Below are 16482 nucleotides of genomic sequence, written 5' to 3' on the forward strand. Positions count from 1 at the left end.
ACTCTCAAATATAAAACCTAATCTTACACCTAAAAGAGCTAGAAAAGGAACAACAAATAAAGCCTAAAGCCAGCAGAAAAATGGAAATAAGAAAAAAATAAAAAGAAGAAATAATAAAAACTAGGGCAGAAATAAGTGATATAGAAACAACAACAACAAAAAATAGTAGAACAGATCAATGAAACTAAGAACTGGTTCTTGAAAGAATAAAATTGATAAACCCCTAGCCAGACTTATCAAGAAAAGAGACTCAAATAGATAGATCATAAAGAATGTCACAGAATTATTAACAATTATTAGAGAATACCATGAAAAATTATATGCCAATAAATTGGGCAATCTGGAAGAAATGGACAAATTCCTAGAAACTTACTATTGACTGATGAATGGATAAGGGGATGTGGCATATAAATACAATGGATTGTTACTCAGCCATAAAACAAAGAAAGAAAGAAAGAAAGAAAGAAAGAAAGAAAGAAAGAAAGAAAGAAAGAAAGAAAGAAAGAAGAAGAAAGAAAGAAAGAAAGAAAGAAAGAAAGAAAGAAAGAAAGAAAGAAAGAAAGAAAGAAATCTTGTCATTTGCAGCAGTGTGGATGGAGCTAGTGTATTATGTTAAAGTGAAATAAGTCAATCAGAGAAAGATAAATACTGTACGATTTCACTTACATGTGGAATTTAAGAAAGAAAACAGAGGAACATATGGGAAGAGGGCAAAAAAAGAGGAAAGGGGGAAACAAACCACATCAGTAGAGAACAAACTGAGGGTTTGACAGAGGGAGGTGGGTGGGTGATGGGTTAGATGGATGATATGTATTAAAATAGGCACCTGTTGTGATGAGCACTGGATGCTGTATGTAAGTGATTAATCACAGAATTCTATTCTTAAAACCAATATTTCACTTTATGTTAACTAAAATTCATTAAAAATTAAAAAAAAAAAAAGAAATGGAGTGATTAGCAGGTATGAACCAACAGCTTCCTTGAGTGACATTTTGTCTTACAATTCTTTTGGTACTCATTGAATATGATATATTGATACTTTTGTGTTTGTAAGTTTTGTCTTTCAAGTAGATTCTAAGTTGATTGATGACATATTCTGTCATTTCTTCCCAGAGACTTTTATGGGAACCTGCCTATATCTCCACTGGGTAATGTTTGAGCAGAAGAACAGAAATCTACAGAAACTGGCAAAGTAAGTTGTTGATTTGTTTTAATACTACATCTCACAGAAACCAAGGACAGGAAATACAGCTACATCTCATGAGAAAAGGACTTTAAACTGTAGAGTCAGTCAGTGTAAATGATATTGAAGGAAACTTTTTTTTCACTTTTCCAGTAATTAGAAATTGCAGTTAAGGCAAACTGTAATTTGCAAACAGGCAAACTGTTAAGCTCATAACAGACTCTAAGTGATTCTGAGAGCCCAGACTATTCTGAAGAGAACTCCAATGGGCAGTCCACAATGGTGGTTAGTTTTCTCTCCATGGAGGTTACTCACGACTGTCCCATCACTCCCTCCCTAGTGAATAAAAAGAAACTTGAAGGTAGATGGAGGAGTCAGAGGGTCTCTTGTCCATATACTGGGGCAGAGTGCACTGTTGACCAGGAACGGTGAAGCACTGACATGCAAGCAAAAGCATTTATTACTAGGTCTTAGAATTGTAGTTTGAGGAGCACGGATTCAGGTTGAAACCAAATAGGATCCCACTGAGGAAAAATGGTGAAGGGCTTTTAATTTTTATTTATTTATGATAGTCACAGAGAGAGAGAGAGAGAGAGGCAGAGACACAGGCAGAGGGAGAAGCAGGCTCCATGCACCGGGAGCCCGACGTGGGATTCGATCCCGGGTCTCCAGGATGGCGCCCTGGGCCAAAGGCAGGCGCCAAACCGCTGCACCACCCAGGGATCCCGTGAAGGGCTTTTAAAGGAAAAAAAAAAAAAGAGGAAATTTCTATGAATTCATTAAGTTACTTTTTAGTTATTCTGATTGGAGTGTAAATAATTTGAATTTGTAATTTATTAGCCTAGTTAGTAAGTTTTTAAGAAAAAAACACATTTCTTCATAGTACTCGTCAGGTCCTTTCTCAGCAATCTTATTAGCACTTTTGTTTCCTTTTGGTGTCAGCAAAAGTTAAGCAGTTGAACAAAACGAATAGTGAAGACAAGATGGAGTCATTCAGGGTGTCAGTGAGACCTGTAGCCTTCCTTTCTCAGTACCAAATATGCTAAGAGACTGGTCAGTATCCACTCCCCTCCCCACCTTCTTTCTCAGCCATGGGAGAGAAAAAGTAAGGACTCCTTACCACCACCAAAGCCAAGATTGAAGGATGGCCCAAGAATTACTGGGAGAGATTGGGATTTTCTAGGAAATAGAACTGGACATCTCATTCCCTGGGTAGATCTTGTTTAAATGCAGAACTTGAAGGCCCATTGTTCTGTGATCCTCTGATAAGAGAGTAATGAGGATCTCGGCAGACCTTGACTTGTAGTCTCTGAATTTGGGATGTTGTCCATTTATTGTGTACACATTTTGGAAGGCTTAGGATCATCTGGAGTATCTCATACTGTTGAGGCTTGGGAAAGAATGATGAAGCTTAATTGGAAGAAGATGGAGGCAGCCTGTGTTTCATCCTTGTTCTCTTTGACCCTCAGTTGATAAGAGAGAGGATCTCAGTAGTTTGTGGATATTTGTTGGAAGCTGAAAGTACATTCATGAAATGGCAGAAGGCATAGAGCTGCCCAGACAGCTGCCACACAAAGCAATGAGATGCCCAACATTGAAAGAAAAAAAGAAACGACTTCAAGCAGGATCATATAGGGACAAAGCTGCCACTGTCTGAGGGGATGATCAACAGTGGAGGGGTCTAGGATCAAAGTGAAACCTATTTTAAGAAAAACCACACTTACCATCTCCTCAGGGATATCCAGCATCAAATAGGATCAGACTGAACCAAAACGTCCAGGAATAATTGTCACCAGAGATAGCCTTGCCAAGTTAAATCTGGGCACATTTCCTCATTGTCATGTCTTTCTCCTCTACCCCTGAGCCATAAAAAGAGCAAGTGACTAGAAAGGGTGGACTAGTAGGGCAAGGTGGGGAGGAAGTGCTTTGAATCAGATGTGAGACAGGAGCATTAAACTAAACTGAACTCAATTTAATACCTGCTAATGACCCAGAAGATAAGGAATCTTTCTAAGGCAAAGGGATGGGATTTAATGGGGCACATTTAAAATGTATAATTGAAAAATAAAACCAAAAAATGTTAATGCAATCTAGTTTTACTAAGGTCAGTGAATGTCTACTTCTCCCATGAGTTGTTTATTTTTCATCTCTTTCAGTGTCAGGTACTGTGCAGCCTTTCTCATTCTCTTATTTCTTCTATCTTTATCTCTTCTCTATCTACATGAATTTATCCTGCCTGAATATAACTCCGCGTGGCCCCACAGTTACATGGCCCCAGTGCCAACCACCATCTAACTGTGGTTCTGCTAGAACACATTTTCAAGAGAAGATAAATTGCTTAACTCATCTAGCAAATTGATTGTCTTTAGGTGCATCGCTGGTCCTATTAGCTTTGGCCTTGATGCAGATACATGGTATAAATGGCAACAGACATGGAAAGTTGTTCTAAATTTTCTTAGAAGGGGACATAGCAAATAGGTAATAATTAGAAGTTACTCAGAGTGAGGGTTCATTTAATAGTTTTTGGATTGTGGTACCTTTTGGATGAGTCGATTTCTTGAACATACATCTGTAACTTTCTCAAATCATGATGTGACTCTGCTATCATGTCAAGGTCAATTGTAATAGAATTGTTTTCCTACGCATTGCTTGTGAACAGAGAGCAAGTCTTGTTAAACAGGTCAGATATGACAGATGTTTCTGGTCAGGAGGAAGAAATGAAACAAGCAAGATAATCTGCCTGTGAATTACTTGCTCATGATTAAGCAAAGAGCTTCAGGTAAATGAAAAGTGCAATTGCATTAGTAATATACTTGTTCCTCAAAGTGGAATATAAAAAATTATATGTAGAGCTTAATATCACTATTAGAGAAGCACTGAACTTCATGGGGTCAGACAGGCCTGAAACTCCTGTATTACTGTGTTTCTGAGTGGTATCTCACTCACACCACGTCCTTGAGAGCAGCCCAGGGTTTTGCATTTGATATGCATTGAGGAGACACACGGACATGCTGGGCACTGTGTTTTCTTGTTACTTGGCAACAGTTTCTTTTTCTTCTTAGCAACAGTGGAGTGAAGAGCTTTTTGAAAACTGAAAAAAACTAGAGAACAGTAAAAGTCAAAGCCTTTCATACTCCCTCTGGCTGGAGAGCATGTTAGAAGGGACCAGATGCAGCTATGGATAAAATGAAATATATTTGTTATCTAGTTATGAGCATGTTCCTATTGAAATTTAACCAAAAGTCTTACTATCTTAATCATTTCACTGTTTTACTCCTCTACCACAGTTAGTTAAGCATTATGAAACGTCCCTCAGTCTGTTTATATTCACACTGGTTTTCCCTATATGTGTGGCTCACACTGAAAAGAAATGTATCAGGAAAGACCATAATTTTCAAGTAACCTTTTATTATTTGGTTAATCAACCACTACTTGGATTTTTCATTTAATCAAGTTTTTAGGAAGATTGCAGTTGTGGATGGAGAAGAAAAAGGGAAAAACTGATTGCTTTTTGGCAGAATCTTTGACTTGTAAGGACATGACTAGTCTTCCTCTCTGCGTGGGAATTATGATACTTTTTAAAGCAAGAAATAAACTTTTGTTAAGTCACTGAGAATTCAGTTGTTACAGCAGCTTGTGTCACTTAACTAGTTTGCTAGTCTATGAGAAAAAAAAAAACTTATTCGAAGAAATATCCTATCTCAGATGGTCTCATGTGTGGGGAAAGAGTCATTGCCTTAGCTGGTGAGAGGGGTCCCCAGGAATGTACAGTGTTACCAAATAGAGAGCCCCCCCCCATCAAAATGAAGCCCAAGTCATATTTGTTGTTTAAATGTGCTTTTTTATAGGGAAACACCCAGATTTAAGTGAACAGTTCTATGATATTTGGACAATGTGTTCTACATATATTCACTATGTCAATTAAGATATCTGACATTTCTGGGGCGCCTGGGTGGCAAGTTGGTTAAAATTCTGAATCAGTTTCGGCTCAGGTCATGATCTCAGGCTCCTGAGCCTGAGCCCAGTGTGGGGCTCCGTGCTCAGTGCAGATGCTGCTTAGATTCACTCTCCCTCTGATAGTCTCCCCTCCTCTAAAACAAACAAATAAATTTTTTAAACAAATCAAACATTTCTAACACCCCACAGAGTCCCCTCTGCCATGCTTTTAATCAATGCACACTACTACCCAGGCAGTCAAAGTCATGATTTCTACAACCATAAATTAATTTTTCCTGGTCTAGAATAAATGAAAATGGAACCATACCATATGGATTCTTTTGTCTGGCTTTCTTCACTCAACAGGGTCTTTTTTCCACATTTATCTGTGTTGTTGCATGTATCAGTAGTGTGCTTTAAAAAAATTGTGTAATAGTATTCCACACAACAATATATTTATTGATTACTCTGTTGATAGACATCCCAGTTGTTTCCAATTTGGGACTGTTATGAATAAATCTTCTGCACACATTCAAGTAGAAGTCTTTTTAAGGACTTAATTCTCAAAATCTGTTGGGCAAATACTTAAAAGTGGAACTGTGAGTCATAAGATGCATGCTGACTTTCATGACTTTTTCCAAGGGGCTGCATCGTCTTACATTTCCACTTATACTGCAGTGTGTGAGTTCACCTTACCCTATATTGTTGCAATACTTGATGTATCACTTAAGAAAACAAGAAATTCGTGATTTCTCACTTGTGTGAAATGTTATCATATTGTGGTTTTAATTTTCATTGTGCTAAAAACTATCGCTCTTAGGCATTGTAAGTTTTCCTGTGTGAAGAGTTTCTCAGTAGTATTGTTCATTTTTTATTGAGTTATTTCTTTTTGATAATTGATTTATAGGAGTCTGTTTTACATGTTCTGAATACATATGTGTGCTTTTTCAGTCTCACCCACCCCCTGTCCTACTCCTCACACAGTTTTTCCCAATCTGTGTTTTGCTTTTTCATTTTTTAAAAATGGTGATGATAAAGAAAAGCTTTTATTTTAAATGAAGGGCAATTAAACATATTTCCTTTTATTTTAATGCTTTTTTATTCTTTCTGAGAAAATTTTACCAATCTATGTTTTCTTCCAGAAGACTTAATAGTTTTTCTTTCATATTTTATACATATACATGTGCCTGGCAATGCCTAATTTTTTAGCTCTTCAAATACCCCATTCTCTCTAGACCTCCATGCATTGCATATTATGTAAAAACCACCATCTCCTCTTCTTCGTAGAAGGCAGTATACAGTATAATAGAAGATCATGGATTCTAGAGGCAAACTGCTGAGTTCAAATATTAATTCTTCTCTTACTAGCACTGTGCTTCAATTTCCTCACTTATAAGATGGAAATAATAATAATTCATCTTTATACAGACTGAATGAGTTAAAATATGTAAAACATGTAGAACAAATTGTACCACATTGTGAACACCGAATAGAAAGAGATATATTCACAATACCATATTATATTTTTAGGCTCTGTTCCAGTAGCTCATCCACTAAGAAATTTCGTTAGTGATTCCAGTTTGGGTAGAGGCCGCCTGCAAAATTTGTGCATGATACTCCCCTTTTGCCCCCAGGGTAGTGGGAGCCTTCCTTTAAGAAAATACAAATACAGTACTACAAAATCCTGAGACCTATCTGAGCAGCACCAGTGTAGCAGATATGCAATTCAATATTTGAATTTCAGCAGTAGGTGTAACTTTTGCTCAATCTCCACCCTCAAATCCACCCCCACGTCTGACAAACTGGCATTGTTTTTTATTAATGTGTATTTTTTTAAAGATTTTATTTATTTATTCATAAGAGACACAGAGAGAGACAGAGAGGCAGAGACACAGGCAGAGGGAGAAGCAGGCTCCATGCAGGGAGCCCGACATGGGACTTCATTCCAGGTCTCTAGGATCACGCCTTGGGCCGAAGGTGGCGCTAAACCGCTGAGCCACCCAGGCTGCCCTATTAGTGTGTATTATGAGGAAAAATCTCTGCTTCCTTTTTGCTTCTCCTTCCATTGTCGTCTTTGTTCTTTTCTTTTTCTGTCCATGCACACAAAAGGAATGATTACTAAGATTTTGGCCAGACACAAGAAAATTGCTTAGATTTCTTTCACTAATGTGCAAGTTCACATTGTGTAGACACTTGCTGTGCACCCATAAGCAACTCTCTCTTCTACTCTGGGCATTGGTGAGCCAATTAATGGCCCTCTTAGAACTCAATCATCTTGTTCTCCACTCTTTCTTCCAAATTAATTGAAGCACATTCATTAATACGCCTACTACCAGTCCAGCCCAAGATTGACAAAATGCCAGAATTTCAGATTGTGTGTATTCTTTTGAGCCTTTTGCTAGGCCATATTTTGTAACTCAGCTTGACCAGGTCTCTGCTTTAAGCATCTCAAGCACACGCCTAATAAATAACAGATTGACATGTTTGCCCATCCATACTTATTCCTTGTAGAATGAATCACATAGTAAATTTATAGGGAGCAGTGCCTTGTCAAGACAGGATTAATGTATTCCTGGATTTCTTTTAGAAATTGGGGTGAGGCTTGGTTATTATTACTGTTCTAGAGTTTCCTTTATTCCCAGCTTCTCTTTTAAGTTGAATTTTATCTTGAATTCATTGTGATACAGAAATTTCTATTTTTTAAGATGGATGTTAAATGCAATTGATAATCATAACTCAAATTTGAGAATCATGTAATAATGCTCTTAGTCAGAGATCTGGGTTCCAAATCCAACACTACAGGTAAGAACTTAATATAGAATTATGTGGAAGTTGGCAAATCATTTACCCTCTGACATATTTCTATCAAAATATTAACATATTTGTAATGTAACATACATTCTAGTCAATTTAACATGATAGTTTTTAAAATATATATATTTAAATTAAAACTTTTTATATCATTATTTTCCAGATGAAGAACCCAAGAAGTTAACTAAATTGTTCAAAGACACAGAGTTTGCCAGTAGAAGGAACTAAATTGTAGGCCAGTACCCTTTGCCTCCATTTCTTTGTCCTTCAGAATAAAGAAAATTCTCTAATGTGAGGCAATGCAGGACAGCAATGTCTTGTAATTCTTGTGCTGGAACTCAAATGGACAAATGCTTATTTTCAGTGAATGTTTTCACTTGCAGAATAAGATGAATATCTAAGCATCACTGTTGATCAGTTACATCTCATCACCTACACAGTAACATATCTTGTGGGATATATTGTGAAATGCCCTAATCTCTCCATTTCATGACCCTTTTATTATGTCTCCCCAGGACCATTACCACCTCTGTGCCTGTACCACTGCTCCAGTGACTAGCTCTGGACTTTGACATCAATGAGTTCTAAGCTAGAACAGTTCTTAGTAATGAATATGGCCTCTGAACTCTGGGCCCTTTGCCTGTTAATTTCATGTACAGATCAGGTCTCTCACCACTCCCTGGGTTGATGGATCAACAACATCGAAGCTAGAGCCATGTAGTCAATTTAGACAGAAATGGACCCCTTCCAGGGTGCATAGGGTCTCCCTTTTCAGCAAAGCCCCCAGATCCCTCAACACTAAAATCTACCCCAGGCTGTAACTGACTTCAGAATTCTCTTTCTACCAAAGAAGAAAGCCCTGACTGTTCTGGCAGTGTGTCAGGATCTCGCACCCCCGGTTAATCCTTCAGTCCTTGCCCTCATCCCATTTATATCCTTTGTCTGGGAAAATCACTCCCTGCTTCCTACAGAACTTATTCCATAACCTATATCTCCCAGATTCAATGTTTCATATTTTATAATCTTTATATCCTTGATCATCTGAAAGGCTGATGTTTCAGACTACCTGGTCCCGTATATCATTCTCCAAGACTGTTACCTGGATCATCATCTTCCTGTCAGTATTAACCAATTTTGCTGTTTGCATGAAAGGTCTATGTAAAAGCCTAACCTCTCACTTTCTTGACTTCCTTTTTATATTCCATTTCATTTGTGTTAGTACTTCCATAGCTACTCTCTGCATTTCTTGACCAAGTGTTAAAATGTTTAGCTTTTAGAGCTCTGTGATTGGAATCATTCTTAGTGATGAAAGCTCCTCTGCTTCCAATTATATAACTCAGTTACGCTCACTTCACATGTTTAAGATAAATAGGAAGGATGTGAGAAAAAGTAAAGGAAACCAGGGATTAAGGGCTTTAATGAAGCCAGCTGTCATGGTTTAGCATTACTTAGAATATGTTGTAGATTTAGATAAATGTATGTTCAAATATATTTTATCTAAGTTTTATACTGCTATCAGGAAGACTTTTTTTTTTTAACACTTTACCTTCTCCATCTCCCCACACCTCCTCTTTATTATATATTTTCTATACCAATAGTCTGGCTGTTGAGCTCTACTAGAGTAAGAACCACAAATGCAGATACTGTTTTCCATTACAAATGTGTGTTCTTCATTTTAGCTGAGTGCTCATATCATCAATTAATATATTTAGATTCTAGTTAGCTCTCTCGCATTTGCTAGCAATTCAGTGCTTTTCAACTCTCTGCACTCTAACCTTCTCAACTACCCACTTCATTCTCATTAAATGACTTTATCTCCACTTCCAGTCTCACTGGATGACTGTATAATTCAGAGTACATAGAAATCATCAAATAAACTCAAACTTCTGCCTCCTTATCCACAAAATGTCTCTGCACCCATTTTTTCCCTTCCTCTTTATTAGAAAAGTTCTAGTTTGTCCAGGACAGTCTCAGTTTATACATGTTATCCCAGGATAGTAATGAACAGTGTTTCTTTCTATTATCAAAATGTTAACCTAATTCTACTAGAAGCTCACCTACTCCAACTTCTGTCTTAAAATCAGGATATTATCACCATTTCCCTATCTGTTGGTTACACCATCCTTTTCTTGCATCATTAACCTCTGTTTCTGTTCTGGCTTTCTGCTGTTGGTATTTCCATTTTTCACATAAAAATTATAACTCTTTACTGAATGTTTTTCTTAGCTACTTCTCTTTCTCATCCCATACTTCTTGAAAAAATCCTTCAATTAAATATAAACTAGTTATAGTTTATAGTATATAAATTACTTGAAAATTCTTCCCTGATTCAATAGACAGAGTTTGGGCATACTTCTTATATAATTTTCCTATAATTTTGTCAAGAGAAACAGACAATAGGGTCTATATTAGCACATGCAGTTACCGAAGGAAGCTGAGAAATCCCAAAGTCTGTAGGCAAGGTGAAGACTCAGGAAAGCCAATGGTGGTACAGTTTTAGTCAGAGTCTGAAGGCCTGAGACCCGAGAGAGCCAATGGTGTAAATTCCAATCTGAGTCCAACTCTGAAAGTAGAAGACTGATGTTCCTGTTCAAAGAGAGTCATACAGAGAATGTGAATTCTCCCTTATTTAGCAATTTTGTTATATTAAGGCCTTCACTGCATTGGGTGAGGCCCACTCACACTGGAGAGAGCAATCTGCTTTCTTCAGGCTACTGATTCCAGTGTTAATCTCATCCATAAACCTCCTCAGGAGTAATGTTTAACCCAATATCTGGGTACCCAGTTGGGGGCTTAGTCAAGTTGACATATAAAATTAACCATCACAAGTCTATCCCTAGTCAACATAGCACCCATATGCATCTCTTGTAACCATACTTAATCTCAAAATAAAGAAAATAACAAGGCCATAATTCTACCTAACATGAAACAACTATTCTCTATATAACAAAAAATGCACTAACCCCTTCCTTTTCCTTGATATCCCATCACTTCCGTACTATGATGTAAAATCCATAATACTTCAATATTATGATATAAAGTCAACACATCTTATGCTACATGATAGAGAAATAAAACAGGGAAGAAAACAAAGACATTTGTTACATATACATAGACACAGTCACAACAAAATAAGGAGGAAATACTCATGACAGTACCCATTTGTCTAATTGGTCTTGTGGCTGTAGTTAGTATTTATAACTACTTTCTTCCACTATACATTCTGTATTTTCTCTTCTTCAGCAGATACTTCAGCTGGATATGGTTCTTCACCTGGTAGGGTAATCCAAACCTTTATTTCTAAAAGGTCTGGGTAATTAGTAGGCCTGCCTGGTTTGGATTATTACAGTTTCACATTGACTTTAATCCTAGGTCATGGTAATACCAAAAGATGCCAGAAGGGATCTCCTGTCCTCCACACATCCTCTTTAGCTCCACAGTGGAGTAGCAGCCCACAATCCCCTGTGTAGTCATAATCAATCATCACAGCAAGCTAATATCTCCTTTCTTTGCTTGCTGATTTAGGGAAATGGGAGGCCAAAGTGGCTGGGCAGCAGTTGTAACTTCCAGTTCATTGGAATCATTGTTGTGCCTCATTGATGGAAGCCTTCTTCCTTTTGAAATTGAAATTTCTAGGCCAGGAGAGCATAAGGTCACAGTATTAGCAAGCAAAATTTTTGCTAGAGGATCAGTAGGAGTAGTAGTGAATGGTGCTACTCTAACTTCTATACCATGATTCCTGGATAAATGAATCCTAGCTGTGGGAGAAGCAGCACCATATAGTGCATACTGATTCAAACATTATACGGTCTTCTGGGGAACCTTGCACCAACCTTGAAAAGTATTGCCAACTTGCTGGCACTGTAACTGAGTCTTCAATAGGCCATCCTACCATTATATCAAACCAGCTGCTTTATGCAATGGAGGAACACTTTAAGATCAGTGAGTTCCATGACCATGGATCTCTTGCCAAGCTTCATCTGCTGTGAAGTGATTTTCTTGATCAGAAACAGTGCTGTGTAGAATATCATGATGGTGGGTAAGGCATTCTATAAGGCCATAGATGGCATTTTGGTAGAAGCACTGCCTAGAGAGAGAGGGAAGATCCATATTCAGAGTAAATGTTTACTTCATTAAGAATAAAACACTGCTCCTTCCATGATAGAAATGGCTCAGTATAATCAACATGCCACTAGATAGCTAGCTGATCAGTCCAGAGAATAGTACCATATTCAGAACTTAATTTTGAGATCTTATGCTGGCTAATTGGGGATGTAACAGAGTCATAGTCAGGTGGGTTTCGGTGACTGAAAGTCCATGTTGCTGAGCCCATGTGAAACCTCCATCTCTGCCATCATGGCCTGTTCAGAAGCTCACTGGGCAAGTACAAGGTTGTCTGGGGAAAATGGCTGATGGCTATCCATAGAATGTGTCATCCTATCCACTTGATAATTAAAATTCTCCTCTCCTGGTGTCTCCTTGTGTCCCTTGGTGGACATTCACATGGAACACAAATACCCTCATGTTTTTCCAATTCATAGAAATCTACTCCTTCTTCCCCAAATTTCCTTGGCATCAATTTTCCAATAATGTTCTTTCCATGCCTCTTGCATTCAGCCAAACCATTTGCCACAGCCCATGAACCAGTATATAATTGTACATCTGGTAGATCTCCTTCCAAGCAAAGCAAACAGCCTGGGTAAATATTCAAAGTTTTGCTCATTGGGAGGTTTTCTTTCACTGGTATCCTTTAGGAATGTCTCAGAAAGGGGCTATAGTGTTATAGCTGTCCACTTTCAGGTGGTATGTACATATTGTGCAGAACCATCTATAAATGAGGCCCTCTGATTCTTGAGAAGAGGAAGTCTTCTCTTCCTCTGTGACGTGATTATAGGGAGCTACCCATGAGGTCAGAGTTGCAGGCTGGGAGAGAGACAGCAATATAGCAGGAATGGGGATCATAGGTATTTGGGGCACTTCTCCCTGTAATTTACCTGAGCCTTCAGGACCTACTCGGGCCCAATCACTTTCATACCATATCTATTTGATAGTGGAGTACTACACACATCCAACTTTATGGCTTTTTGGGGTTACATAATATTGATTATGGGCAGCTCAGGTCACATAGTGACTTAGTAGCCTCTGGTTAAGCATCCAGTTTTTACTAGAGCCCAGTATGAGGCTAAGAGCCATTTCTCAAGCAGAGAATATTCACAGAGGATGTCAGGGGTTCCTCCAAAATCATTAGGATTTGTACTGTGATTCACTTATAGGGCCCACCAAAAGCACCAAAGAGCATTCTGATCTGCCACTGCCACTTCAAGTACAACTGGATCTTCTTGATCATATGGCCAACTGTCAGAGCCATTTATACAGCAGCCCATATCTGCTGCAGAGTCTTTTCTTACTCTGGACCCTACTCAAAAGTAGCAGCTTTTCGAGTTGTTTGGTAGATTGGCCAGAATAGTACACTTTGGTGAGGAACAAGGTGTCTTCAAATTCCAAAGAAGCCCAATAGATTATTATGCCTCCTTTTTGATTGTAGGAAGGGCCAGATGGAACAACTTACCCTTCACCTTAGAAGGGATAGTTCCTCATGACCCATACCACTGAACCCTAGAAATTTTACTAAGATAGAAGGTTCCCTAAATTCTTGTTGCATTTATTTTCCACTCTGATACAAAAATGTTTTACCAGTAAATCTAGAATGGTTGCTACTTCTTGTAAAAGTCATTAATGTAATGGGCCATGGTTATATCTTGGATAGGAAAGGTGACCAAGATCCCTAAAAGCTAAGTTATGACATAGCACTGAAGATTTTATATGGCCCTGAGGTAGGACTGTGAAGGTGTAGTGCTGGCTTTCCCGGCTGAAAACAAATGGTCTCTGGTGTGCTTTATTGACAGAGATGGGAGAAAAGGCATTTGCCAGAGCAGTAGCTGTAGACCAGATACTGGGTCTGTGTTAATTTGCTCAAGCAATGAACTACATCTGATGCAGCAGCTGCAATTACTGCAATTGGCATCAACACCTGGGTAAGCTTACATCAATCCGCTGTTATTTTCCAAGATCATCTGTTTTCTGCACAGACCAATGAGGAATATTGAATGAGAATGTGATAGGAATCACCACCCCTGCATTTTTCAAGTTCTTGATGCAGAACTTGAAATCCCTCCAGGAATGAGATACTGCTTTTGGTTTACTATTTCTCCAGGTAGTGGCAGTTCTACTGGTTTCCACTTGGCCTTTTCTACCATAACAACCCTCACTCTACAAGCCAGGGAGCCAATTCTCTTTCTCTTCCTCTTCCTTCATCTTTCTAACTATTCATTTTTCACATTTTAACTATCTTTGATACCTAGCTGATGTTTTAGGGTTCTCTCTCTATAAAGTATTTTGCCAGGCAAAATAGTCTACTTTTTAAGATGGAATTCTTATGAAAGAAAAAAAAAAGGAAAAAATGAATGCTGTTGCCAATATTAGTTTAGACTAATATTACTTTTCTCTAAACTATTTTTGTTTATGCTCTCCACATAAATATAAGGTATTTCAGAGCAGGGTCCATGTCCTGTTTTGCCATTGTTTCACTAACAGCTTTCTTAGTGCCTGGCCTCTCTTAAACATTAAATAAATATGTGTGTGATGAAAATAAAAACCTTAAAAATCTTAATACTCAGGCAGTAAAATAAAGATACATACATACATATGTAAAAACATAAAGCAGTTTGTTTCTTATGTTTGTTTTTAATTCTTTCTTTGGTAACATAACTTTGACCAGGCAGTTTTCTCAGGGAATCATCTTTAAAGTTCACTAAAAACCATAAAAACATAAAAACCATATAGTACCAAGAAGTACTATATCAAGCACCGGTAGCAAAAGAATGACACATGTCTATGCATGATTTTTACTAGTTAGCGCTAGACTAAGATCACGTGAACTTTGATATTTTTTTATTTACTCCATTAAGAGTATTAATGCTTGCTCAAGGCTGTAAGCACCTTGCCAGTCAACATTGACTTCCATGAACCATTTTCCCCATTTGTTATTTCTTCCTACCTTCATAATTAGTAGCATATCTACCTACCACGACTCTGAGATCATCACCTGAGTCAAAATCAAGAGCCACATTCTCAATCAACTGAGTCACCCAGGTGCCCCTATATAACATTTTATATTTGAATTTCATGTATGTGTTCATTTTTTATTATATTCTTAGGAATTCTGCAGATACCAAATTTTTATTTGAAATTATTAATTTAGGGGAATCCCTGGGTGGCTCAGCGATTTAGCGCCTGCCTTTGGTCCAGGGCGTGATCCTGGAGTCCCGGGATCAAGTCCCGTGTCGGGCTCCCGGCATGGAGCCTGCTTCTCCCTCTGCCTATGTCTCTGCCCTTCTCTCGCTCTCTGTGTCTATCATGAATAAATAAAATCTTAAAAAAAAAAAGAAATTATTAACTTAATGTTACCAAATTTTTATTTTGGTTCTTAAGATTTAGTTCAACATTACACAATGATAACAACTTATAAATATTTCCTGCAAAAGGAAATCCTGAAATCTGTTTGCAGGCTATAGTATGGAGTGGTTAATACAATTAAACTTTGCATGATTTGGAGCAGGAGGTATCTATCAGTGTTCCTGGAGAACAACATTTGTGAAAAAGACCTTTCTCAAAAAAGCGATCCCAAAGGTCTTTTAATAAAAGTTTACAAACTTTTTTAGTAGTCTTATTTATTTATATCTTTATGTAATCCTGAACAGAAATATCCTGTTGCAGTGAAAAATGTAAGATCTTAAAAATAAGTGAGGCTCAGTTGAAACCCCAGCATTCAGCTTTGTGGCTATCAGAACTTTTACAAGTTACTTATGCATCTTTATGAATAAGTTTTCTCATCCATAAAGTTGGAATGCCCTGCCTTGTTATTTGGGAATAATATATGTAAAATATTTAGTAAGTGCTCAGGACTGAGTATATTATTACTTTTTTTTTTTTTTCCCAAAGTGGAACTGCTTTATTTTTTTTTTTTCTCCTGTAGAATATTCTTTTGCCTAAGGTAACATCCAGTAACTGTCTGGTTTAATCATAGCCCAAGATTCATAGCTCTTAGAGCTGCATACTGCTGTTAGAGCTGTGCAGTCCTCATAGTAATTGTCTTCCAGAATTATAGTAAAGGTACTTAAATACCAATGAACCGTTTACTTTTAGCAAACATGCCATTTCTCTGTATCAGCTGAAACTAATTCAAGTAGTATTTATTTTTCTCTTTGCACTTATTACTGCACTGTTACCTATCAGGAACACTGATCTTAGTGAATGCCAAATTGGCCTTCAATATCCTCAAGCTCAAATTTGATATCTTATATCTGACCTCCAATTTCACGCTGAAATAGTTCATGAAACACTTTAAATTCTAAATGATGATTCTTAGTTTGGTAAACTGGGGCATGTCATCAGTATCTACAAAAGTTTGTTTTAAATAGTCATGGAAAATAGTATTTTTAAGGAGACTTTTTTTGCTCAAAGTTACTGTTGTGTGGTGGGTCAGTGAATTT

Source organism: Canis lupus, chromosome 33 (assembly GCF_011100685.1).
Source record: "Canis lupus familiaris isolate Mischka breed German Shepherd chromosome 33, alternate assembly UU_Cfam_GSD_1.0, whole genome shotgun sequence".
Taxonomy (NCBI): domain Eukaryota; kingdom Metazoa; phylum Chordata; class Mammalia; order Carnivora; family Canidae; genus Canis; species Canis lupus.